We start from the raw sequence: 23819 nt of genomic DNA, 5'->3' as shown, positions 1-23819 counted from the left end.
TTACATATTTTCAGAAAACCCTAGATCGGAAAATAAATGATTTTGAAAGTAATTTTTAAAAGAAAAGTCAGGAAAATCGTTTAAAAGCTTAGGTAATGCATAGATACACAACGGATCTAAAGGAATCAGAAAAACCTCGAAGGGTTAGGGTTTCAAAAGAACCCTAGTAGTGAGAAAGGCTTTGAAAAGTCACCGATCTAAGTCGGAGAAGTCAAAATCAGGCTCGAGCAACCATGGTATGCCAGAGTAAAACCGGAGATGGCCGTGGAACTCGAATCGAACGAAGCCTGGACCAAACCTTGCCGTGGCCAGGCCTTGATTCTTCAAAAATCAGGCGCGTGGGAGTCATAGGAGGCCGGTGTAGGGCTTCCATAACCTTGGAAGCCATGGATTCCGGTGGCTTTCAGGGCGGAAGTGGTGGCTAGGGTTTGAGAAGCTTCGAGAGAGTTTGAGAGAATGGAGGGTTCAGAGGCGGCTGGTAGGTGGAAAATGAGAAGGGTTTGGGGTCATTTGGAATTAATTAAGGAAAAGGGAACGTGAGCCGTTGATCTGTTAGATCAACGGCTGGGATTTAAAGGGGGGCCGGGTGGGTTGTTTAAACGGGCTATGGGTCGGGTAATTTTCGGAATTGGGCTGGGGTTTAATTGGTTTAGTTGTGGTAGAATTTAGGCTACAATCGAAATGAAATCTGGCTAGATTTTAAATAGCCATTTTCCCCATTTATTTTATAAAAATAGCAAATTAAATTTTGGAAATAAATTGGAAGTACTAATAATGATTTATAACATATAAATATTAAATTAAAATACTAGAATCAATTTTGTAAGTATAAAATGTAATTAAATCTTAAAATAGTCTAATGTTGCAATTATATGCAATTTAGCTTTAAAAATACTAAATAGATTTGTAAAAATATACAAAAATTATGTTAGCTACATTTTAGTATAAATATAAAAATTCCAATAACTAAATTACCAAAAAAAAACAATAATTTTGAAAATAATCATTGGGCTTTTATGGATGAAAAAGGGAAATAAATCAGTTTAAAACCTTAAAAATTATGGGAAAAATAATAAAATGCTTGGACATACTTATACATGCATATATATGCTATTTTGAAGATATTCTGCATATAAAAAAATAGACAGGAAAAAATTGGGTATCAACAGCTGCCCCTCTTTACCCGGAAAGGATGAAAGATTTGTCGGGTAAAGACATGATGACCAATTTTGACCGAACGAAATGTTTTGAAGAAATTTGGCTGTGCCCTGGCTTATGAGCTGCCTACATATCCCTGGTCTTACAAGAATCAGGCCCTATGTAGTTCGGGATCCGTCGGCGGAATATGCCAGTGGAGACCTTTTCAAGAACGGACGCAATATTCAGGTTGGGATGAATGGTTAAGGTCTGATAGGGCTGTGGGAACTGGTGCGGAATTGCTCCTGCCGAGATGGCCGTTGCTTGCCGGTTAACCTACAAATGAGCAATACAAGCATATGTTGTGCGTAAATTTAAACATGATGCAAGTTCCCGTCGGACCATGAATGCTGTCTTTGGACGGTTAGGATGACGTCTTCAGACCATGATGTCCTGGGCCATGAAGCGTATAATAAAGGATTCGCAGGCTATGAGATGATGCTCACGGGCTATGAGAATGATGCCTCCGAACCATGATGCCTTTGAATAATGATGTGCGAAAAATTAAAGGGATCTACAGGCCATGACATGGTGTTCTCGGGCTATGAGAATGATGCCTCCGAACAATGATGCCCTCAGATAATTTAGCGATCTTTCAGCCCATGAAATGCAGTATTTGGCAATATTTCAGCCCATGATATGCGATAGGTGGCGATATTTCAGCCATGCAAATGTAAATGAAGTGGCGATCTTTCAGCCACGCAAATGTAAATAAAGTGGCGATCTTTCAGCCATGCAAATATAAATAAAGTGGCGATCTTTCAGCCGTGCAAGTGTAAATAAAGTGGCGATCTTTCAGCCGTGCAAGCGTAAATAAAGTGGCGATCTTTCAGCCATGCACATGCAGATGAAGATAGTGTTTAGCCTTGGAAGGCAGAATGGTAGCCTTATACAATGCAGAAAATGCAGATGGAGGCAGTGTTTAGTCTCGGAAGGCAGAATGGTAGCCTTATGCAATGCAGAGAATGCAGATGGAGACAGTGTTTAGTCTCGGAAGGCAGAATGGTAGCCTTATGCAATATAGAGAATATAGATGGAGACAATGTTTATTCTCGGAAGGCAGAATGGTAGCCTTATGCAATGCAGAGAATGCAGATGGAGACAGTGTTTAGTCTCGGAAGGCAGAATGGTAGCCTTATGCAATGCGGAAATAAAAATAAAGTGGCAGAAGGTAATAGAGTTTCTTAGCTGATAACAAGCTTTGATGTTGGGATCGCTGGGGATATTTTGATACAGGGGATATCACTAATGTGCGTGGATGGCGTATACCGAGGAAGTGTGGCAATTCATGAATCGATATTTGTCTTGTGGGTGAATAGTATATCATATGCTTTCGTAATCCGAATGCCTGCATCCAAAGAAAAATCGTGTGTTTTGTAGAGGGGAGGTCAGTTCGTATTCTTGCTGGTCTTGCTTGACCTGTTCGGCTTTGGTCTGGTGATGCGGTATGTATTATTGGGGTAGCATTGCTGAACAAAGAGATTTGATAATAAACATGCATGAGTTTGTAATAAATATGACATAAGTATATAGTCAAGAAATAACTTTTCATATGAACCGATGACTATGACGTGGTTCAGGACATTGCAACCTCTCCTGCTACGGAATTTTGAGGGCCCTCCTCAAAATTCTGCCCCAGTTTAATGGGTTGATGCTTCTGACGGCTGCTTGCGATGACTGACTGACATTACTTCAGAATTTTGAGGGTCCTCCTCAAAATTCTGCCCCAGTTTCCAATTGCGGGGAAAATGAAAATTTTATTGAATTGTGACCGAACCCATAAGGCTGCCTACGTATCCCCTCTTAAACGAGAATCGGGTAAGACGTAGTTCAAATTACATCATGAAGGAAAGCACGAAAATTACACATAGTATCGCTTGACTGCGTCTGAATTAATCGGCTTTGGCCAAACTTCTCTGTCCATTTCTGCAAGTATGAGGGCTCCTCCTGTTAGAACCCGGTGAACCACGTATGGACCCTGCCGGTTGGGAGAGAATTTCCCTTTGGCTTCATCTTGATGCGGGAAAATTTTCTTTAACACCAGCTGCCCCGGTGTGAACTGTCTCGGCTTGACTCTTTTGTTGAAGGCTCTGGACATTCTGTTCTGATAGAGCTGACCGTGGCAAACTGCATTCATTCTCTTTCCGTCTATAAGAGCTAGCTGCTCGTAATGACTTTTCACCCATTCTGCGTCGGCGAGCTCTGCTTCCTGTATGATCCTTAAGGAGGGAATTTCCACCTCAGCGGGAATGACCGCTTCTGTACCATAAACCAGCATAGAGGGGGTTGCCCAGGTTGATGTGCGGACGGTGGTGTGATACCCCAATAGAGAAAATGATAGCTTTTCGTGCCATTACTTATGCTTATCTATCATTTTCCTCAATATCTTCTTGATGTTTTTGTTGGCGGCTTCTACGGCTCCGTTCATCTGAGGTCTGTAGGCTATAGAATTCTTGTGTTTGATCTTGAAGGTTTCACACATGGCTTTCAGTAAGTCATTGTTGAGGTTGGAGCCATTATCAGTAATGATTGACTCCAGATTCCCGAACCGACAAACAATACGGTCGCGGACAAAGTCTGCCACTAATTTCTTAGTCACTGCTTTGTAAGATGCTGCTTCGACCCATTCGGTGAAATAGTCGATTGCTACCAGGATGAACCTGTGCCCATTGGATGCGGCAGGTTCGATTGGTCCAATAACATCCATTCCCCAAGCTGCGAAAGGCCATGGTGAGCTCGTTGCATTAAGCTCATTGGCAGGTACCTTTATCATGTTTGCATGTATCTGACAGCGGATGCATTTCCTGACATACTGGATGCAGTCTGTCTCCATAGTCATCCAGAAGAAACCAGCCCGGAGTATTTTCTTTGCTAAAACAAAACCGTTCACATGTGGACTGCAGGTCCCGGCATGAATTTCCTCTAACAATTTGGATGCTTCTTTTGCGTCGACATACCTTAATAATCCCAAATCAGGAGTCCTCCTATATAGGATTCCCCCTCTGTGAAAGAAATTGTTGGACAACCTTCGAAGTGTGCGCTTCTGAGTAGTGTTTGCAAGTTCTAGGTATTCTCCTTTTGTCAAATATTCCTTGATATCCTGAAACCAAGGTTTTTCGTCTGCTTCTTCCTCAACACGGGCACAGTAAGCTGGCTGATCATGGATCTTTACTGGAATGGGATCAATGAAGTTTTTGTCTGGATGTTGTATCATGGATGACAGGGTAGCCAACGCATCGGCGAACTCATTCTGGATTCTGGGAACATGTTGGAATTCCGTCTTTGTGAACCTTCTTCTCAGTTCTTGCACGTGGTGCAGATATGGGAGTATCTTAGAGTTCTTGGTTGCCCATTCTCCTCGTACCTAATGTATAAGCAAATTTGAATCCCCGATCACTAGCAATTCTTGAATGTTCATGTCAATGGCCATCTTGAGCCCTAGGATGCAGGCTTCATATTCGGCCATGTTGTTGGTGCACGGGAACCTGAGCTTAGCGGACACCGGATAATGCCGACCAGTTTCTGATACTAGAACTGCTCCTATGCCAACTCCCTTGAAATTTGCTGCTCCATCGAAAACATTCTCCAACCATCATAGGATTCCGCAATATCTTCTCCTACGAATGATACCTCTTCATCAGAAAAATACGTCTTTAAGGGTTCGTATTCTCCATCCACGGGGTTTTCGGCAAGGTGATCTGCTAGTGCCTGTCCCTTGATTGCTTTCTGAGTCATGTAGACAATGTCGAATTCGCTCAACAGGATTTGCCACTTGGCGATCTTGCCAGTGGGCATGGGCTTCTGAAAGATGTACTTCAAAGGATCCATCCTTGATATGAGATATGAAGTAGTGCACAGAAGTATAGGCATAGATACACAACGGATCTAAAGGAATCAGAAAAACCTCGAAGGGTTAGGGTTTCAAAAGAACCCTAGTAGTGAGAAAGGCTTTGAAAGGTCACCGATCTAAGTCGGAGAAGTCAAATTCAGGCTCGAGCAACCATGGTACGCAGGAGAAAAATCGGAGATGGCCGTGGGACTCGAATCGAACGAAGCCTGGACCAAACTTCGTCGTGGTCAGGCCTTGAATCTTCAAAAATCAGGCGCGTGGGAGTCATAGGAGGCCGGTGTAGGGCTTCCATAACCTTGGAAGCCATGGATTCCGGTGGCTTTCAGGGCGGAAGTGGTGGCTAGGGTTTGAGAAGCTTCGAGAGAGTTTGAGAGAATGGAGGGTTCAGAGGCGGCTGGTAGGTGGAAAATGAGAAGGGTTTGGGGTCATTTGGAATTGGGCTGGGGTTCAATTGGGTTCAGTTGGGGTAGAATTTAGGCTACAATCGAAATGAAATCTGGCTAGATTTTAAATAGCCATTTTCCCCCATTTATTTTATGAAAATAGCAAATTAAATTCTGGAAATAAATTGAAAGTACTAAAAATGATTTATAACATATAAATATTAAATTAGAATACTGGAATTAATTTTGTAAGTATAAAATGCAATTAAATCTTAAAATAGGCTAATGTTGCAATTATATGCAATTTAGCTTTAAAAGTACTAAATAGATTTGTAAAAATATGCAAAAGTTATGTTAGCTACGTTTTAGTATAAATATAAAATTCCAATAACTAAATTACCAAAAAATAATAATTTTTAAAATAATCATTGGGCTTTTATGGATGAAAAAGGGAAATAAATCAGTTTAAAACCTTAAAAATTATGGAAAAAATAATAAAATGCTTGGACATACTTTTACATGCATATATATGCTATTTTGAAGATATTCTGCATATAAAAAAATAGACAGGGAAAAATTGGGTATCAACAGGTACGGGGCAAAATAAGATGACACATATGAATACGTAGACCCTGGATCAAATAACACTGAAGCATCTCTATCACAAACCATAACCGTACCTTTATAACTGCATCTGAAACCTCAGCCTCGGGCCTGGCCTGAAGAGCATAACATCGGGGCTGGGCCTCACCACTCTGAACCACATCTCTGGGTCGGCCTGCTGCTGGCTGGCCTCCACATCTAGCGGCCTGAGCTCCACCTCTAGTACCTCTACCTCCACCTCTAGCACCTCTACCCCCCACCTCTAGCTGGCTGGGCGGGCTGTGGAACATCAGGTGCCTGTACCATGGCACGAGAACCCTGATGCTGAGAGCTGCTCGATCCTCGAGGGCAAAACCTGGCAATGTGACCCGGATCACCACAAGTGTAACAACCCCTCGACTGCTGAGACTGCAGGACCTGGTGACCTGAATGACCACCCCGAAAACTCTGAAGCGGCGGTGCACTGATAGGAGCAGGTGGTGCACTGTAGGACTACTGATTGGAATACTGCATCTGGGGACCACGGCTACCTAAAGCTCTGTGAGAAACCTGAAGTGCTGACTGAAAAGACCTAGGAGGATGGCCTCTACCATATGAATCTCTGCCTCCAGACGAGGCACCACTGAATCTGCCTGACTGACGGGGTCTCTTGTCTGCCTATGACCACCCCCCTGTGATAAAACCATCTCAACGCTCCGGGCCACTTTGGCCGCGTCTTGGAAGGATATCTCACTCCCAACCTCTCTAGCCATCTGGAGACGAATCGGCTAAATGAGTCCATGAATAAACCGTCTCACTCTCTCCCTTTCAGTGGGAAGTATAATTAGGGCATGGAGAGCCAAATCTATAAATCTGGTCTCGTACTGGTGACAGTCATGGATCCCTGCTGAAGGCGCTCGAACTGCCTCAGATAGGCCTCTCGCTGTGTGATAGGGAGAAACTTCTCCAGAAATAGCTGTGTGAACTGCTCCCAGGTCAAGGCTGGCGATCCTGCTGGTCTAGCTAAGCAATAATCCCTCCACCAAATCATGGCGGATCCAGACAAGCGAAATGTAGCAAAATCAACCCCATTGGTCTAAACAATCCCCATGTTCCTAAGAACCTCGTGACAACTGTCCAGATAATCCTGGGGATCCTCAGTAGATGCACCGCTGAAGGTAGTAGTGAAGATCTTGGTAAACCTGTCCAATCTCCACAAAGCATCGGCAGACATGGCTGCACCATCGCCGGTCTGAGCTACCACACCCGGCTGAACCGCTCCAACTGGCTGAGCTACTGGATTCTGAAACTGGGGAGCTACCTGCTCCAGAGTGCGAGTAGCAGGAGTCTGGGCTCCTCCTCCATCCTGAGAGATGGCTGGTGCTACAGGAAGTAAACCTGCCTTGGTGACACTCTCCATGAGACCCACTAGACGGACCAGAGCATCCTGAAGGACTAGGGTGGCAATAAACCCCTCTGGGACCTGAGCTGGGCTCACCGGAACTACTGGAGTCGGAACCTCATCATTAAAGTCAACCCGAGGCTCCGCTGCTGGTGCTGCTGCTCGGGGCTGAGCTCTGCCTCTACCTCGGCCTCTAGCACAACATCGGCTTCGCCCTCTACCCCTCACGGGAGCTGCTGCTGGGGGATCGGGTTGCTGATCGGTAGATGAGGAAGCGCGTGTTCTCGTCATCTGCGAAAGAACAGAGTAGAAATTCAATTAGCATTGAGAAACAAAACCACACGACAAGAAAGAACAAATGTGAGATTTCTCCTAACTCGGTAGCCTCTGGGGGATAAATACAGACGTCTCCGTACCGATCCCTCAGACTCTACTAAGCTTGTCTGTGAACTGTGAGACCCATGTATTCTAGAGCTCTGATACCAACTTGTCACGACCCGGATTTCCCTCCCTCGGGAGTCGTGATGGCGCCTACTATTGGGAGCTAGGCAAGACAAAACTTGACTACTAACTTTGTTAACAAATTTCTTCTTTTTAACAAAGATAAGCGATAACATAAAATCAGCGGAACTTTAAATAATTAAGCGGAAGGTATCAACAAAATATCTGGAATCAACGTCTATTACAACTTCTAAAACCTCAAATACTCAAAATCTGGTGTCACAGTGTCACAGACTGTCTAAAAGTCACTACATACAAGTTCTGAAGATAATACAATAAACTGTTTCTGAACAAAGAAAATGAAATAGGGAATAGAGATAGAGGGAGATGCCAGGGCCTGCGGACGCCTGCAGGTCTACCTTGGGTTTCTGGGTGGACTGAAGGAAGCCCTCCAACTACTGTCCGAAAGCTGCTCCGGGATCTGCACATAGTGCAGAGTGTAGTATCAGCACAACTAACCCCATGTGCTGGTAAGTGCCTAGCCTTACCTCGGCGAAGCAGTGACGAGGCTAGGATCAGACTACCAATTAAACCTGTGCAGTTTAAATATATACAACGGAAAAAGAAATACAGAAATAACTAGTCAATGTGGGAAGAGGAAACATGTTGTAGGGGAGATAACAGTTCTGAATAGAAAGGCATCAAGTAAAGAAAGGAACAACATAACACGAATATCAACAAGGATCAGAAATCAACAGTTTGCACGGCATCACCCTTCGTGCTTTTACTCTCGTCCTCACCAAGACAATTATTGATCAAGATGTGCACAGCATCACCCTTCATGCTTTTACTCTCTCTCCTCACCATGTGATCAATATAATCAGCACTGAATGGTACATCGTGCGACATAGCATCACCCTTCATGCTTTACACTCTTTTCTCACAATATCAACAACGCACGACATCACCCTTCGTGCTTTAACACTCTTCCTCACCGAAACAATAATCACAAACAAGGGCAAGGGAATATACAAGGGCAAGGGAAATAACTGCTTTTGCACTTTCTGATAAGGTTATGCTCTAATCTGTACTACTATCCATTGCATCCCACTTTTAAAATCCTCTCAAGTCTTATATTTACCAACCTGTACTCCATAATTATACCCCAATGGGAAATTATCCTCTCTAGGACCTTAGGTTTCTCATGCGCGTCGCTTGGGCATCCAATACGTTTGGAATTCGATAGGAAGAGAAGGTTAACTATGTCTCTAAGCTTCATGGAACGATCTAGAGTAGAATGAAATGAGTCAATCCTAGATGTCTTCGTAGTTAACCATTTATATGAGTGGTCGGCACACACATAAAAAGGGAACTCCACTGGACACGCCTTCATAGACTCCCTAGGACTCTCGAACCTAGTGCTCCGATACCCAGCTTTGTCACGCCCCAAAACCTGGGCCTGGACGTAACACGACACTCGATGCCTGACTACTTGTGACCGAGCGAACCAACTGGCTGGCTGAATCAACATGTGATATCATAACATACTACATGCGGAAGATAAACTAACACATGCTGATATACTGAAAGTCTGAATGATAAAAATCAATGTGTGGCAACACTAATACAAGTCTGAAACATGTTTGTAGCCAATATTGCTTAACAAAAAAAGCTTGTGACTATGTCTAATTGATACTCTAGTCTATGAAGCCTCTAATGAAGTAATGGAAACACCGAATGTCTGAAAATACTGAAGACTGTAAGACAATGATAATGCCCCAAACGAACTGGGGATCACCAAATAGCTGATACGAGAATCCTAGCGTTCTGGATCTTCAACATGTAAATCATTACCTGCATCGTGAGATGCAGGCCCCGGGCGAAAAGGGACGTTAGTATATTTGAGTTGCATTGGTATGTAAAGCAACTGAAAGAAAGAATTATAAATGCTGAAACAGAAACTAAGCCGATAACTGAAAATTGTTAATTGATAACTGAAATGATAACTATTGAAACTGAAATAAAATGATAACTGATAACTGAACTGATGATTGGTAACTGAAATGATAATTGATAAGTGAAATGATAACTAATGATTGAATTGAACAACGGAAGTAAGGATATGAATACTCCTTCTTCTGAATGATGAACAACCTGTTTATCTGAATAAGCTACGGCCTCGGGCCCAATATATATGTGCACAAGCTACGGCCTCAAGCCCAAGTATATGTATACATAACCACGGCCTCAGGCCCAAAAATACATAAAGCATAAACTAGGGCCTGAGGCCCAAACATGCATAAAGCATATAAACTACGGCCTCAGGCCCAAATACATGTGTTCAACATTCAGGAATTGAGAATCATACTGAAATATATGATACTGAAATACTGAATCATATTGAGTTACACGATCTCGAATGCTAAATAGAATTTGACTAAGACATGTATTTATGAACTGATTATGAAAACTGAAACTTCAACTGTTTATGACATGCTGAGTAGTCTAGACTGAGACTCATGTGCATCTAACCCAAGTCTATATTGATTATTCACTGATTTCACAACGTTTAGAATGAAATTCATGAATGAGTTATGAAGCTAGAGAATAGAACTTCTGGGAATATTCATGGAACTAAGACATAATTACTTTCTGAGGAAACTAGTAATAGTCATAATAAATGGGACGTAGGGAGAATCGTAGACATTCCCAAACGTAAAGAGAGTTGGCCTCACATACCTCAATTTCGCCCCTTAGTTCTACTACAATGACCCACAATACTAAGAACCTTCAAACTACAATAGCAATATCCAATGTAACCAATACTAGTAACAAATTCCATAACTTAAGCCATTTAGGCATATTATCAAACACCTTGTAGGCATAAATCTCTACATCTCATCACCATATAATTAGTTCATCCAACTACCACCATTCATCAACAATTTATCCCACAATCATGATTAACCAATTTATATCTTCCAACATCACATAAATGACCATCCATCCACACCCAACCAACAAAATTCCATCAATTAATCATCTTTCAATCTCTACAGTAGTTATCTAATTAAATAGGGAACTTATGGCTTCCAATCACAATGCCAAGAGTTCCAATACTTATTGATACTCATATTCCCTTAATAAATTCATACATGTAAGTGTAAGGGTGTAGGTTACCTGTTTTGGAAGAAATCTTGTAAAACCCTCCTTTGAGTTATTGAAGAAATCTCTTGAAGATCTAAGTATTTTATGTGTAGATTTCATCAATATTAGTGTAGAAATTATGAATTTCACACCAAGATAATGGGGATTGCTTACCTTGAAGATGGGAGGGGTTGCAGGTCTTGAGAGAGTGGAGGAAAACCCTAAAAGTCATCCAAAAGAAATGGGGGAAGCTGGACCACGAAATTGTGTTTATAGGCCCAAATTTCGGATGCGGCCTCGGATGCTTCGCATCCCCACTTCACTCCTCTCAGGAGCTCGGATGCTGACCCGGATGCTATGGCAGCACTTCACTGCCAGCCGCTCTTTTCGGATGCGGCCTCGGATGATTCGCATCCGCATACTCCTCCGCCAGCCTTTGGTAATTTGATCATAAATTCTTGTAGGAATGTACAAATAACGAACGGTTTGAAGCGTTAGAAACTAGACTCGAAGGTCTTTCATTTTATAGGTTGTGCATCACATAAAACCTTAAATATCTGTAGGTATGATCGTCCAAAGTATGGTCTTGTGCGTACTCATTTGGGATTTTAGTCTATCATGCAATATTCCAACTTGGCTAAGACTTAGGTCTCTCCTTGGACCCCAATCACTTATGATATGCTTAGTACACTTATTATCATATCCAATTGATTACCATCACGTTAATACTCATTTAATGCATCCACAACCGATTCAAATTTACGGGGTGTTACACTCGGCCTCATAATCATAATCCGGTGTTTCCTCACAACATAGGCCCTCGGCCTTACTCAATAAAAATCCTCACAAGCCACTCGGGCAACAGTAAAACATAGTGCTCAACCCAAAATATCATTTAAGTGTTAAAGTAGAGTAAATATGGCTTAGTTATGAAAAATAGTAGAATATAGCATGACTGAGTTCAAGTATAAAGTCAAATAGTGAGGAAATATCAATAGAAATCCCCTAAGGGTTCAAATAGTTGGCACGAGGCCCAAATATGGTATTCAGCCCAAAACATGACGATATCAACTAGATTCAGTCAAATACGCGATAAAATAGTCATTCGGGACGGACTAAGTCACGATCCCCAACAGTGCATGACCCCACGCTCGTCATCAAGCATGTGCGTCACCTCAATATAGCACAACGATGTGCAAATCCAGGGTTTCATACCCTCAGGACATCATTTACAATCATTACTCACCTCAATCAGGTCAAATCTCTAGCCCGCGATGCCTTTGCCCCTCGAATCGGCCTCCACTCGCGTCGAATCTATAAAAAATCATAATCACGACATTAAAAGACGAAGCCCAAGTGAAAATAATTAATTTACAACACAAATCCCGAAATTACCAAAACCCGACCCCCGGGCCCACGTCTCGGATTTTGGTAAAATTCACATCACTGGATTCCTTATCACTCCCCGAGTTCATTCATACTAAAAGCATCAAAATTCAACCACAAATGACCCCTCAAATCCCATGTTCTAGGTCTCCAATTTCAAGCCTCAGTTCTTCAATTTTAGGCTTAAATTCCATGATTAATTAGGTAGATTTGACATTAGAATCGAGTTTTAAGTCCATGAATCTTACCTCCAACTGATTCCCCTTGAACCCCTCTTCAATCCTCTTCAAAAAGCTCCAAAAACGCTCAACAATGGTGGAAATAAACCCCAAAATCGCGGACAAGACGACTATTTAAACATTCTGCCCAGGCCTTATTTCCTTCTTCGCGAACGCGGTCAATGCCTCGCGTTCGCGAAGCACAAAATAACTTTGACCAAAAATTACTCTTCGCGATCGCAACATGCCCAGCGCGAACGCGATGTTTCTTCAGACTAACCCTTCGCGATCGCGTTACCTCTCTCGCGAACGCGATGAATAAAATGCCCTGAAGCTCAGCTGCCCAAATCCTCTACGCGAACGCGGTCCACTTCACGCGAACGCGATGACCAATCACCCAGTCATTCGCGAACGCGGAGCCTTCCTCGCAAACGCGAAGGCTAAAATTCCAGCCTTCACCAGCTAACCCTACGCGAACGCGAGGGCCTACTCGCAAACGCGAAGGTCAATTATCTGCAACACTGATCTGCAATTTTCTGCAACTCCAAACAACATGAAATGGTTCGATTGACTACCCGAAACTCACTCGAGGCCCCCGAGACCTCAACCAAACATGCCAACATAACCCATCACCTCATTCAATTTTGTTCTTACCTTCGGAACGCTCAAAACAACATTAAAACACCAAATTCGCATCGGATTCAAGCCTAAGAATTCCAAAATCTTCTAAATTACGCTTTTGATCAAAAACCCAACCAATTCAAGCCTAAATCTACTTTGGACCGCCAAAACTCATTCTGATCATGCTTCTAAGCCCCAAATCACCTCCCGATGTTAGCTGAACCATCAGAACTCATATCCGATCCCTCTAACACATAAGTCAACATCCGATTGACTTTTCCAACTTAAGCTTCCTCAAAAGAGACTAAGTGTCTCAAGCCTTACCAAATGCTTTCCGAACCCGAGCCAACCAACCCGGTCACATATAAAATCGATAGACAAAGAAATAAGAAGCAGAAATGGGGGAAACGGAGCTGTAACTCATGAGACCATTGGTCGGGTCGTCATATCCTCCCCAACATAAACAAACGTTCGTCCTCGAACGAGTCAAGAAACATACCTGAAGCCTCAAACAGGTGAGGATATCTGCTCCGCATCTCCCGCTCGGTCTCCCAGGTAGCCTCCTCCACGGGCCGACCTCTCCACTGCACCTTCACTGAAGCTATATCTTTTGATCTCAATTTTTGAACCTGACGATCCAAAATAGCTGCTGGCTCCACATCATAAGTTAAATCACCATCCAACTGAACCCTGCTGAAATCCAGAACATGAGACAAATCCCCAATATATTTACGGAGAATAGAAACATGAAACACCGGATGCACACTAGACAAGTTGGGTGAAAAAGCAAGCTCATAAACCACCTCCCCAATCCTCCGAAGCACCTCAAATGGCCCAATGAACCGAGGACTCAATTTACCATTTTTCCCAAATCATATAACACCCTTCATGGGCAAAACCTTCAACAGAACCTTCTCACCAACCATGTAAAACACATCTTGAACCTTCCTGTCAGCATAACTCTTTTGTCTCGACTGCGCTGTACAAAGCCTCTCCTGAATCACCTTCACCTTGTCTAAAGCATCCTGCACCAAGTCTATCCCCAATAGCCTAGCCTCGCCTGGCTCAAACCAACCAACTGGAGATCTACACCGCCTCCCTTACAAAGCCTCATATGGAGCCATCTGAATACTTGACTGGTAGCTGTTGTTGTAAGCAAAATTTGCAAGCGGTAGAAACTGATCCCATGACCCTCTAAAATTAATGAAACAAGCTCGCAACATGTCTTCCAATATCTGAATAGTGCGCTCAGACTGCCCGTCCATCTGAGGGTGAAAAGCTGTGCTCAACTCAACCTGAGAACCCAACTCTCGCTGCACAGACCTCTAAAACTGCAAAGTGAATTAAGTGCCCCTATCTGAAATGATGGAAACTGGAACACCATGCAAACGAACAATCTCCCGGATATAGATCTCTGCCAACCGCTCTGAAGAACAAGTAGTACACACAGGAATAAAGTGAGCAGACTTGGTCAGCCGATCCACAATCACCCAAATAGCATCGAACTTCTTCAAAGTCCATAGAAGTCCAACTACAAAGTCCATAGTGATCCGCTCCCACGTCCACTCTAGTTTAGCCATCCGCTGAAGCAAGCCACACTACTGAAAAATTGGTCTATGGTAACGGTTGTAAAACCGTCCCCACAGACTGTCAAATCGTTGCCGTAGGGATTTTGGAACGGTTTACAGACGTCACATCAGCCGCCGTACCCATAGGTCTATTGGAACGGTTCTTGCAACAATTTTTCATCGCCGTGACAATAGATACGTCTATCGCAACGGTTTTCCCTTTCTCTATTGGAACGGTTATTTTTTTCAATTGTTACGGTTTTAAACCGTTACTATATTGTTTATACAACGGTTTTTAACCGTTGCCATATTATTTAAAGAAACACTTATGTAAGTATTGCTACGGTTATGTTGGATATAGCAACATTTTCTTTAAGCTATTGTAACAGTTACATTTGTATTTGGAACGATTTGTAGATCATTTTGGAACAGTTTATGGGACCTATGGCAACGGTTTATGTTGCCTACTGGAGCGCCATTTGTGTCCTATTGCAACGGTTCTGGTAGGCTATTGTATCAGTTCAGTTAAAACCAAAATATAGCACCCATTATAAATAAATATTATACATATAATAAATTATAATAACACTAAAATTTAAATACATCATAGAATGAAACTATTAATAATACAAAATTATTCATCAAGCAAATAATATCCATAAAGCAAATGTTATACCTCATGAGTGCATAAGTTTAGTACATTTCAAGAGTGTAAATAAGTTTCAAAAAATGTTGGTAACAAAAGATTCCTAGAACATTCATCGATAACAATTCAAAATTCATCTCAAGTAAGGTGTAGTTCTTCATCGTCTTCATTTTCCATTTCTTGATCTACTCCACCTACAAAAGAGGACAAATAAAGTTATTACCCTTCAAGAGAACCCGGTCTAAGAATACTCAAGCATTTAACTATTAGATGGAACATACACTAAGCTCATCATATTTATATGTACATGAAAATCAATAAACATAGTCTGAAACGTCAATCTTGAAAAAGAGTATCGACCACATTCAAGTTCTGTTTACAAATTCCCAGTGAAGAAACAGAAATATATGAACAAATAAACAAAGATCCAGAACTTAAAACTTCAATAGACAAAAACATTCATGAATTTGCATTGCTTCATCATTCCAGGGCTAATAAGAAATCAAACATAAAAAAACAACATCCTTTAATTTGCATTAATTAAATACTTCCCAAATTAAATGAACCCTCAAGTTCATCACCTATTATGCATCTAGTTGCCACTTGGAAGTTTTAAGGATGTCTTCCTTAGCCTTTTTCAAATGCTTTATCACATATCTCTGCTATGGACTTATTTTCTAGGTCTATGCCCATATAAGAGCCTTGTCAGCAGAATTCATAAACTAGCCGAAATGACTTCTTCAACTGCATTTTCTGTTAGAATATATATTACTTAGATTTAAAAGATTTGTAACTCCTAAAACAATATGAGGAGATGTGTTACTGCATGAAGAAACTTACAGACAGGAAAAGCTTAGTTTCAACCTCCTAAATCTGAGAGAGTAAACACTTGACCTAAGTGCCACGGCTGTGATAAGATAAAGGAGACAAAGAAAGAGATCCAAACAAAAACAATGGACTGAAATATGAGAAAAGGAAAATTCCATAGAGATAAGATATTTAAACAATACAAAAGGCTGAAACTTGAAACAATAGCAAGATCAGATCCTTACCACTTCTGCATAAGTAATTCCATCCGACAATGTTTAGCAGCTGAGAAATCAACATTTTCTTTGGTGCCGCAGCCTGCTTGCATAGAATAATCCTGCCATTTTCTTTTTGCCATTGTTGTAATAACCTCCATAGAGGATACATGTCCATCCAAGTATGCCTTATTTCTAGTAACAGTTACTCTAAGATCAACAAGCCTTGTACCCACCTGTCAACTACACTATGAGGAACCCAAAGGAAGAGATACCACACAATGATCACATGATTAAAGTGACGAACCAGCTCTTTTTGGCGATGCAGGTGATTGGAGACCAAGGTAGTCACATCAGCAATAAGCTTCTCCGCTTCTGCTCTTGATTGTTCCTGAAACAAACTAAAACATCAGCCACATTATAAACTTTTATTTATTTAGGTAGAATTTCAAAAGTATACCTCATAAGCTGTCTCAAATTCGGCAATACACTTTGTCTGGATCTCATCAACTGTTGATGCATGTCTTTTAAGTCCTTTTGATTCTTCCATAAGCTTATAAAAAAATCCTTGAATTGTCTCAGAGATATTCGTCAAATGCTCGGTACTATCATGAAATCCCTACACGATGAGAAATCTAAAAATTAAAACATGAAAGGAACCTAAAAAGAATAAATAAAAGGCAGAACTACTCCCAGAGATCAAGAAATACTAAGTTCTTTGCGCAATATAGTGTTGGAAATCAATTAAACTCTACAGGTAAAGTAAAAATTAAAACCTGACGAAGTTCGCCAGCAAAATGTGCCATTTCTCCTTGGTGAGTTGACAGAGTGTTTTGGAGTTCATCAAATAGGGAATTTTCTTTCACACCTTCTGCATCTAAAAACTGCTCACGCAAGGAAAAAGTTAAGTGTTCAATCCACTACTGCATTGATCAGAACAATACAACCAAAATGAAACACATACACAGGAGGAACAAAACCATTATTTCGTACTTCTTTAATGGAAATTGAATTAGAAGACCCCAAAGCAGAAATCTCCTCCAGGGCAGCAGTAGAACTAGCTTTATGCAGTCTCACCACATTTTGCATGTCCTCTAAATGAGATACATACAAGGCCCTTGAAGCTCTAATTTTCCTCTTCAAATCTACCACAGTCTACAAGGAAACTTTTTGCATTAACAGTTTATGAAATCTGGATCTTCAACTAATCTAAAATTAGTAGAGAAACAATGTGAAGCCTGGTATCAGTAGTAGAACAAAGCAAACAAATAGAGATCTTATAATTAAGGAAATAGAAAAAGGAAAATTTGCCACTGGAATATGGTTGTCACCTTATCATGTGATTCGAGAAAGTTGTGACACAATTTCTCAACACATTGGAGGTGTTCATTTTGTCGACACACTGATGTTGCCACTGAGTTAGAAAGAAAACCAAGTTGCTTCGCGAGGTCAGTTTGGAAGTTGTTCACCACTGACCTATTATCAGCACTCAACTTGTCTTCTCTTGCTGCAGAAAAAACATATTAGAAGGAAATAGTAACAGATTCCAACAAATCATTTCTACAGTTCTGCAGATTGTGATTAGATGCCTTACTAAGTTTCAAAAACAATGAAGCATTGTCTTGTAGTGATTTCTTCAACTGAGCTCGTAAACTACATGCTTGTTGAGCAAGGGCATTTTCTGTGAATATCAATAAGAAACTAAAACCTAATTCAAGGCTACAGTTAAAACCAAAGATCAGATCACCATACCAGCTTTTTTCTATTCACAGATAATAAAATCCCGCTCCTTGAGAGTGTACCGACATTGTCTTAGTTCTTCCTCAGCATTCGCCAACATTGAGGTAGTTTGGTTCAAGTGTTTCTGCAAGAACCTTCAATAGTAAGAGCTTTTGAACAGGTTTAAAGACATAATATTAGAATAAAAGGCTAGAAATTCACCTGTGTGGCATCAAGTTTACATGTCAAATCTGAGCACTGACGAGCCTGGTGATCATATCTACTTCGCAACTCCTCAATTTGCTGATTGTAACAAACCAAAATCCAAATCATTCATTCTACAACTGGAATACATAGGCACTTTTCAACTACAAGAGTTTCAACAAGCAGACCTTCAGTTGGTTTTCTAATGTCATTCTCATTTGTTCAATTTTATCTGTCATAGCCTAAACATAGAAAAGATAAGTATTGCTCCCAAAGGAACAGTGAGACAAAAATTCAATACTAGGAAAATCATACAGTAAACTAAATGAAGCTATAATTTCACTACTCAAGCAAAATTTCAAAACGGTAAAACATAGTGAATTTAGACATATGACATACTGCACTCAGCAAGATACGATAGGCAAAAGAGGGCACACTGAACAGCTAATGATATAGTATCACTTATAGACAGCAAAGAAAATAAAAGATGGGCAAAAACTAAGATGCACTACCTTTATCTTTCATAGAAGCAAACAAGACAAAATGTGGGGAAAATCAAAGATGCACTACTTTTCTCTCATTCTCCTCCTGATAATATCGCTCCTTTGGCATGTATACGTCATTCTTTTCACGAGTAGCATACACCTATGGAAAATGAGAAGAACAAAAAGATGAACAATTTGTTACTCCAGTTTCCACACAAAAATTGATAAATGATTTGAATATATCTCACATCACAAGTGGCTCGATTACATACAGAGTAAGATGATTCTTCTGGCAACCCACAAAAATGAATCTAATCTAATCCATGATTTAGAAAGAAAAGAAAAAGCTTTTAAATCCTAAAGGATCGAATGCCAGAAAGGGAGACATCAAATGACGGTGGAAACATATGAAGCTTCAAATATGAGAAAAAGATCTAAATTAGACTACATGTCAGTCCGCATAAGAGAGTAAGACAAACTTACCAGGGCTAAGGTAAAGGAAAAGTTGGTAAGTTGTATTAGCTTTGTCTCTTCTGATAAAGCACTGGATGGTTCCATCTCGAAACCCAGGCTGCAAAAGGGAATTTGATAACAAACATTACAACAAAGATATAACTCTCATTTTCCACTTTAAACCTAGTCCAAAACAATAGAGAGACAGGGGAAAATTAATGAACGATAATCACCTGCTTAAGAGAAACGGGAAAGGTCAACTTTCCACACAACTCTGGATGCTGAACAATTTCTTTGCACATTTCCCTCCATGAGCGGCAAACAGCTGCACATGCAACAACATGTTTATGTGCTAACACTAAAATTTTCACTAATGCTTTTCCAAACAAGCAATATTTCAGAATTAACTCATCATATTCTGTAGTTAGAACATCGTTCGCTCGATGGACAGGTAGGTTAAGTGCCATAAGGTCCTTCCCATGTTTCGAGGCGTAACAATTTATAGACTTATTAGGGATTTATTTTCACAAAAAAGGTCTGAGGCAGCAATTTTCACTAATGCTTTTCCAAACAAGCAATATTTCAGAATTAACTCTAACCTTTGCATGTTTGGATTTGTTAGAGCAAAAGAGAGAAGAAAAAGGAGAGCAAACACTGTTTCACCAAAAAATAACTGGTTTGACACCACAAAATTAAAAAAAACAAAATTCAGATTCACAGCCCTAGAGTAATCCTAAAGGTGTTTATTATGTTAAGGACAAACATGGGGAGGAATATCAATTGCGTACATTGATATATGATTCTAATTTCAAAGTTGGAGAGGAGACCCCTAAAGTAATGGCATGGATTTCATTCCCAAATCTGCTGCCTACTTTTTTCGTTAAAGAGTGCCTATTTTCATTGGCTTCAGCTGTTGGAATACCACAACACCTTGATCAAGCTACTATGAACAAAACTAGACCTAGCTGTGCACGTGTGAAGGTGATAGTTGATTTGTTAGCTGATCTCCCTAAGAAGGTTAGGATGGATATTGTCAATGAGAATACGGGAGATATAAGAACTGAATGGGTGAATATTAAGTATGATTATTTACCTAAATATTGCAAGGAATGTAAGCTACAAGGCCATGACTTGATGGAATGTTGGAGGGTGCATCCTGAACTTCTAAATAATAGGAAAGAGGAGAAGCAGTCTGTTGCAGATGGTGGTGTACAAGCAAACAAGGAAACTAGTAAGAATAATGCTCCATTAATGATTCTTACAAGTGGAAAGGTTGTTGGCAATGTAGGTGCACAGTGGAAAGAGGTTAGAGACAGAAGAGCTCAAGGTAAAGACAAGCAGAATGGAGGAGCAACAACAATTGGTAAGGAAATAGTACCTGTTGAAAAACAAAATGCTGGAGATCTACAGCAGGTGCAGACCAACAACATGTTTGAAGTCTTAGAGGTGGAAAATACTGAAGATAATGCCAATAATCAATTGGCTTTGGTGGAGGACCAGGGAACTCAAAGTTTAATGCCCAATGCAAAGGGTGGAGGCATCTTAAATCCTGCAGCAACAGTGTTTAAACCTACTACTCCTGGGACTGACAGGGGCAAGAATGGAGGAAAGAAGAACATAGGTAATGTACCAGCTACTAGTGTTACAGCAGCAAAGTTGAACACCTCAAAGGAAGATGAGAGACCAAAGAGTAGGGAAATGGAAAATTATGAAAACCAGGTACAAGAATCTACTGCAGCATGGGTACAAAGGGCCTTTATTGGCAACATTGTTGCAACAAACATATCAGTTCAGGATATACCCTCACAGGATACAAGAGTTGATTTGGCACTTACAAAGGAAAATGATAATGAGAACATAGAAGATGCAGACTTTGAAATGTTTAAAAATAGTGAAAAAGCAAAATGGAAGGGGGGCAAATTGTGGTCTGAACAATTTGAAGAAGATGCAGAAGAAGGAGTCATCCCTGATGTAATGCAAAGTGAGGAGGAAGTTGGGGGGGACTGCTTGGATGAAGAAGATCAAAGTGTAAATGATAAGTCAAAAGGCAACATACCTTCAGAAAATCAAGTCAAAAACAATACAGTAGCAAAGGGTGAGGAGCAGAAGAAGAACAATACAGAAAATAATTCTAATGCAGATAAGGTGGATGAAGTGGTGCTTACTAAGGAGGTTGATGGTAATAACATTGATCCAGGAGGAACAGAAGAAGGAAAATGTACTGATTCCACTCATAAGGTACAGCATAAAGACAACACACAGATAGTATCAATTCATGATCAACACAGAAAAAAGGCAACAGTTGTCACTGAGGCACCTCTGAGGGTCAGTGAGAAAGCAGTGATGCAAATAAATGTGGCAGGTATTCATGCAGATGATGAACAAGAAGGTATAGGCAAGGATATGGATGAAGAGTCTACAGCCCAAAACTTCTTCAATGTTGCCAAACAAGGAGATTTGTCCCCTAGACATATTGAGCAAGTTAAATCTGCAGCAAAAGGCAAGAAGAAACAACAGAAAGACAATTCATCTGCACCAGCAGGTGGGGTCCAAACAAGAAGAGCTCTGTCCAAATCCATTAATCAGTGATGGATGCAATCATATGGAATGTCAGGTCTGTTAATACTATGCAGGCCTTTGAGAGATTAATTCTTATGCATAAGAAACATCATTTTGAATTCATTGGAATCATGGAGCCTATGCAACAAGCTAACAAGGTTGAAAGGTACAGAAGCAGAATAGGACTTGCACAAGCAGTAGTAAATGTGTCAAATAAAATATGGGCATTTATTGATGAGGTTTATGAAGTGGAAATTCTGTACAATATGGTACAGCAGCTGACCTTGAAGTTATTCCACACTGAAACTCATGTAGAATTAATCCTTACACTGGTATATGCCAAATGTGATCACATAGAGAGAATAGAATTATGGGATTCACTATATGCAATGGCCTCTGACATGACATCTCCATGGTTAGTGGGAGGGGATTTTAATGTCATATGGGATGAGGAGGAGAATTTGGTAGATTACCTGTGTCTCTAAATGAAGTAGATGATTTCAGACATTGTATCAACACTTGCAATCTGACAGATTTGGGGTTCAAAGGAAGTATTTTTACTTGGTGGAATGGAAGATCAGAGGATGATTGTATCTTTAAAAGGTTAGATAGGTGTTTTGGGAACATAGAATTGCAGCAAACATTCCCAGGATTGGAGGTTACTCATATGTCAAAGACTGGCTCAGATCACTGTCCAATGCTCTTGAAGTGTGACATTGAAAACCCTCCAATCAAGAAGCCTTTTAGATTTCTAAACTTCTGGACAAAACATGAAGCATTCAAGACAGTGGTGAAGGAGAACTGGAATGTAGATTTTAGTGCAAATCCATTTGTACTATTCAATCATAAATTAAAAAAACTAAAAAAAGTGCTATCTACATGGAGTAAAGCAACATATGGGGACATTTTTCAGAAGATTGCAAGTCTGGAGGAGGTGGTATTAGTCCATGAAAGACAATTTGAGGCATTCCCTTCTCAGATGAACAGAGAAAGGCTCCAGAGAGTACAGGCAGAAATGATTAGATACTTAGCACTTGAGGAGGAATTTTGGAAGCAAAAAGCAGGCATGACATGGTTCAAAGATGGGGACAGAAACACTAAATTCTTTCATGCACAGGTCAGAGGAAGGAGGAAAAGACTGCAGCTTAAGAGAATCAAAAATAGTAGGGGAATCTGGATAGAAGAAGATGGGGATATTGCAGAAGAAGCAGTTTCATTTTATAAGGAACAATTCACTGAATCTATTACTCCTTCTAATTTCTACATCATGGAACATGTACCTAGATTAATTGAAGATGAACAGAATCATAAGCTGGTAGCAGTCCCTACAATAGAGGAGGTGAAGAAGGCAGTGGAGGGTCTGAATGGAGATTCAGCAAGTGGACCAGATGGTTTTACTGGAGCTTTCTATCACTCATGCTGGGACATTATTGGAGAAGATATATATGCAATGGTCCTACATTTTTTCAGTGGTCAGCAATTGCCTAAATATGTCACACATACAAATTTGGTTCTTCTGCCAAAAAAGAAAGAGGTCAGTACTTTCTCAGATCTTAGGCCAATTAGTCTTAGCAACTTTATCAACAAGATATTCTCTAGAATCATACATGAATGGTTGGTTGATATATTGCCTAAGATAATTTCAGAAGAACAAGCAGGATTTGTAAAGGGCAGAAGTATAGTGGAAAATGTGCTATTGACTCAAGAAATCATCACTGATATTAGGTTAAGAACAAAGGCAGGACCTAATGTTGTGATGAAACTAGATATGACAAAGGCATATGACAGGTTATCATGGTTGTTTCTTACTAAGATGCTGAGGAAATTTGGTTTCTGTGAAAGATTTATAGGAATGATCTTTGATCTGGTAGGGAATAATTGGTATTCTGTGTTGATAAATGGGCAGTCCTATGGTTTTTTCAAATCATCAAGGGGT

At 40.6% G+C, this 23819-nt stretch overlaps 1 pseudogene; it reads right to left on the bottom strand.

The window, feature by feature from the left end:
• Positions 16336–19791, bottom strand: LOC109222259 (annotated as a pseudogene).

Source organism: Nicotiana attenuata, chromosome 2 (assembly GCF_001879085.1).
Source record: "Nicotiana attenuata strain UT chromosome 2, NIATTr2, whole genome shotgun sequence".
Lineage (NCBI taxonomy): Eukaryota > Viridiplantae > Streptophyta > Magnoliopsida > Solanales > Solanaceae > Nicotiana > Nicotiana attenuata.
This window is presented reverse-complemented; position numbering and strand designations above follow the sequence as displayed.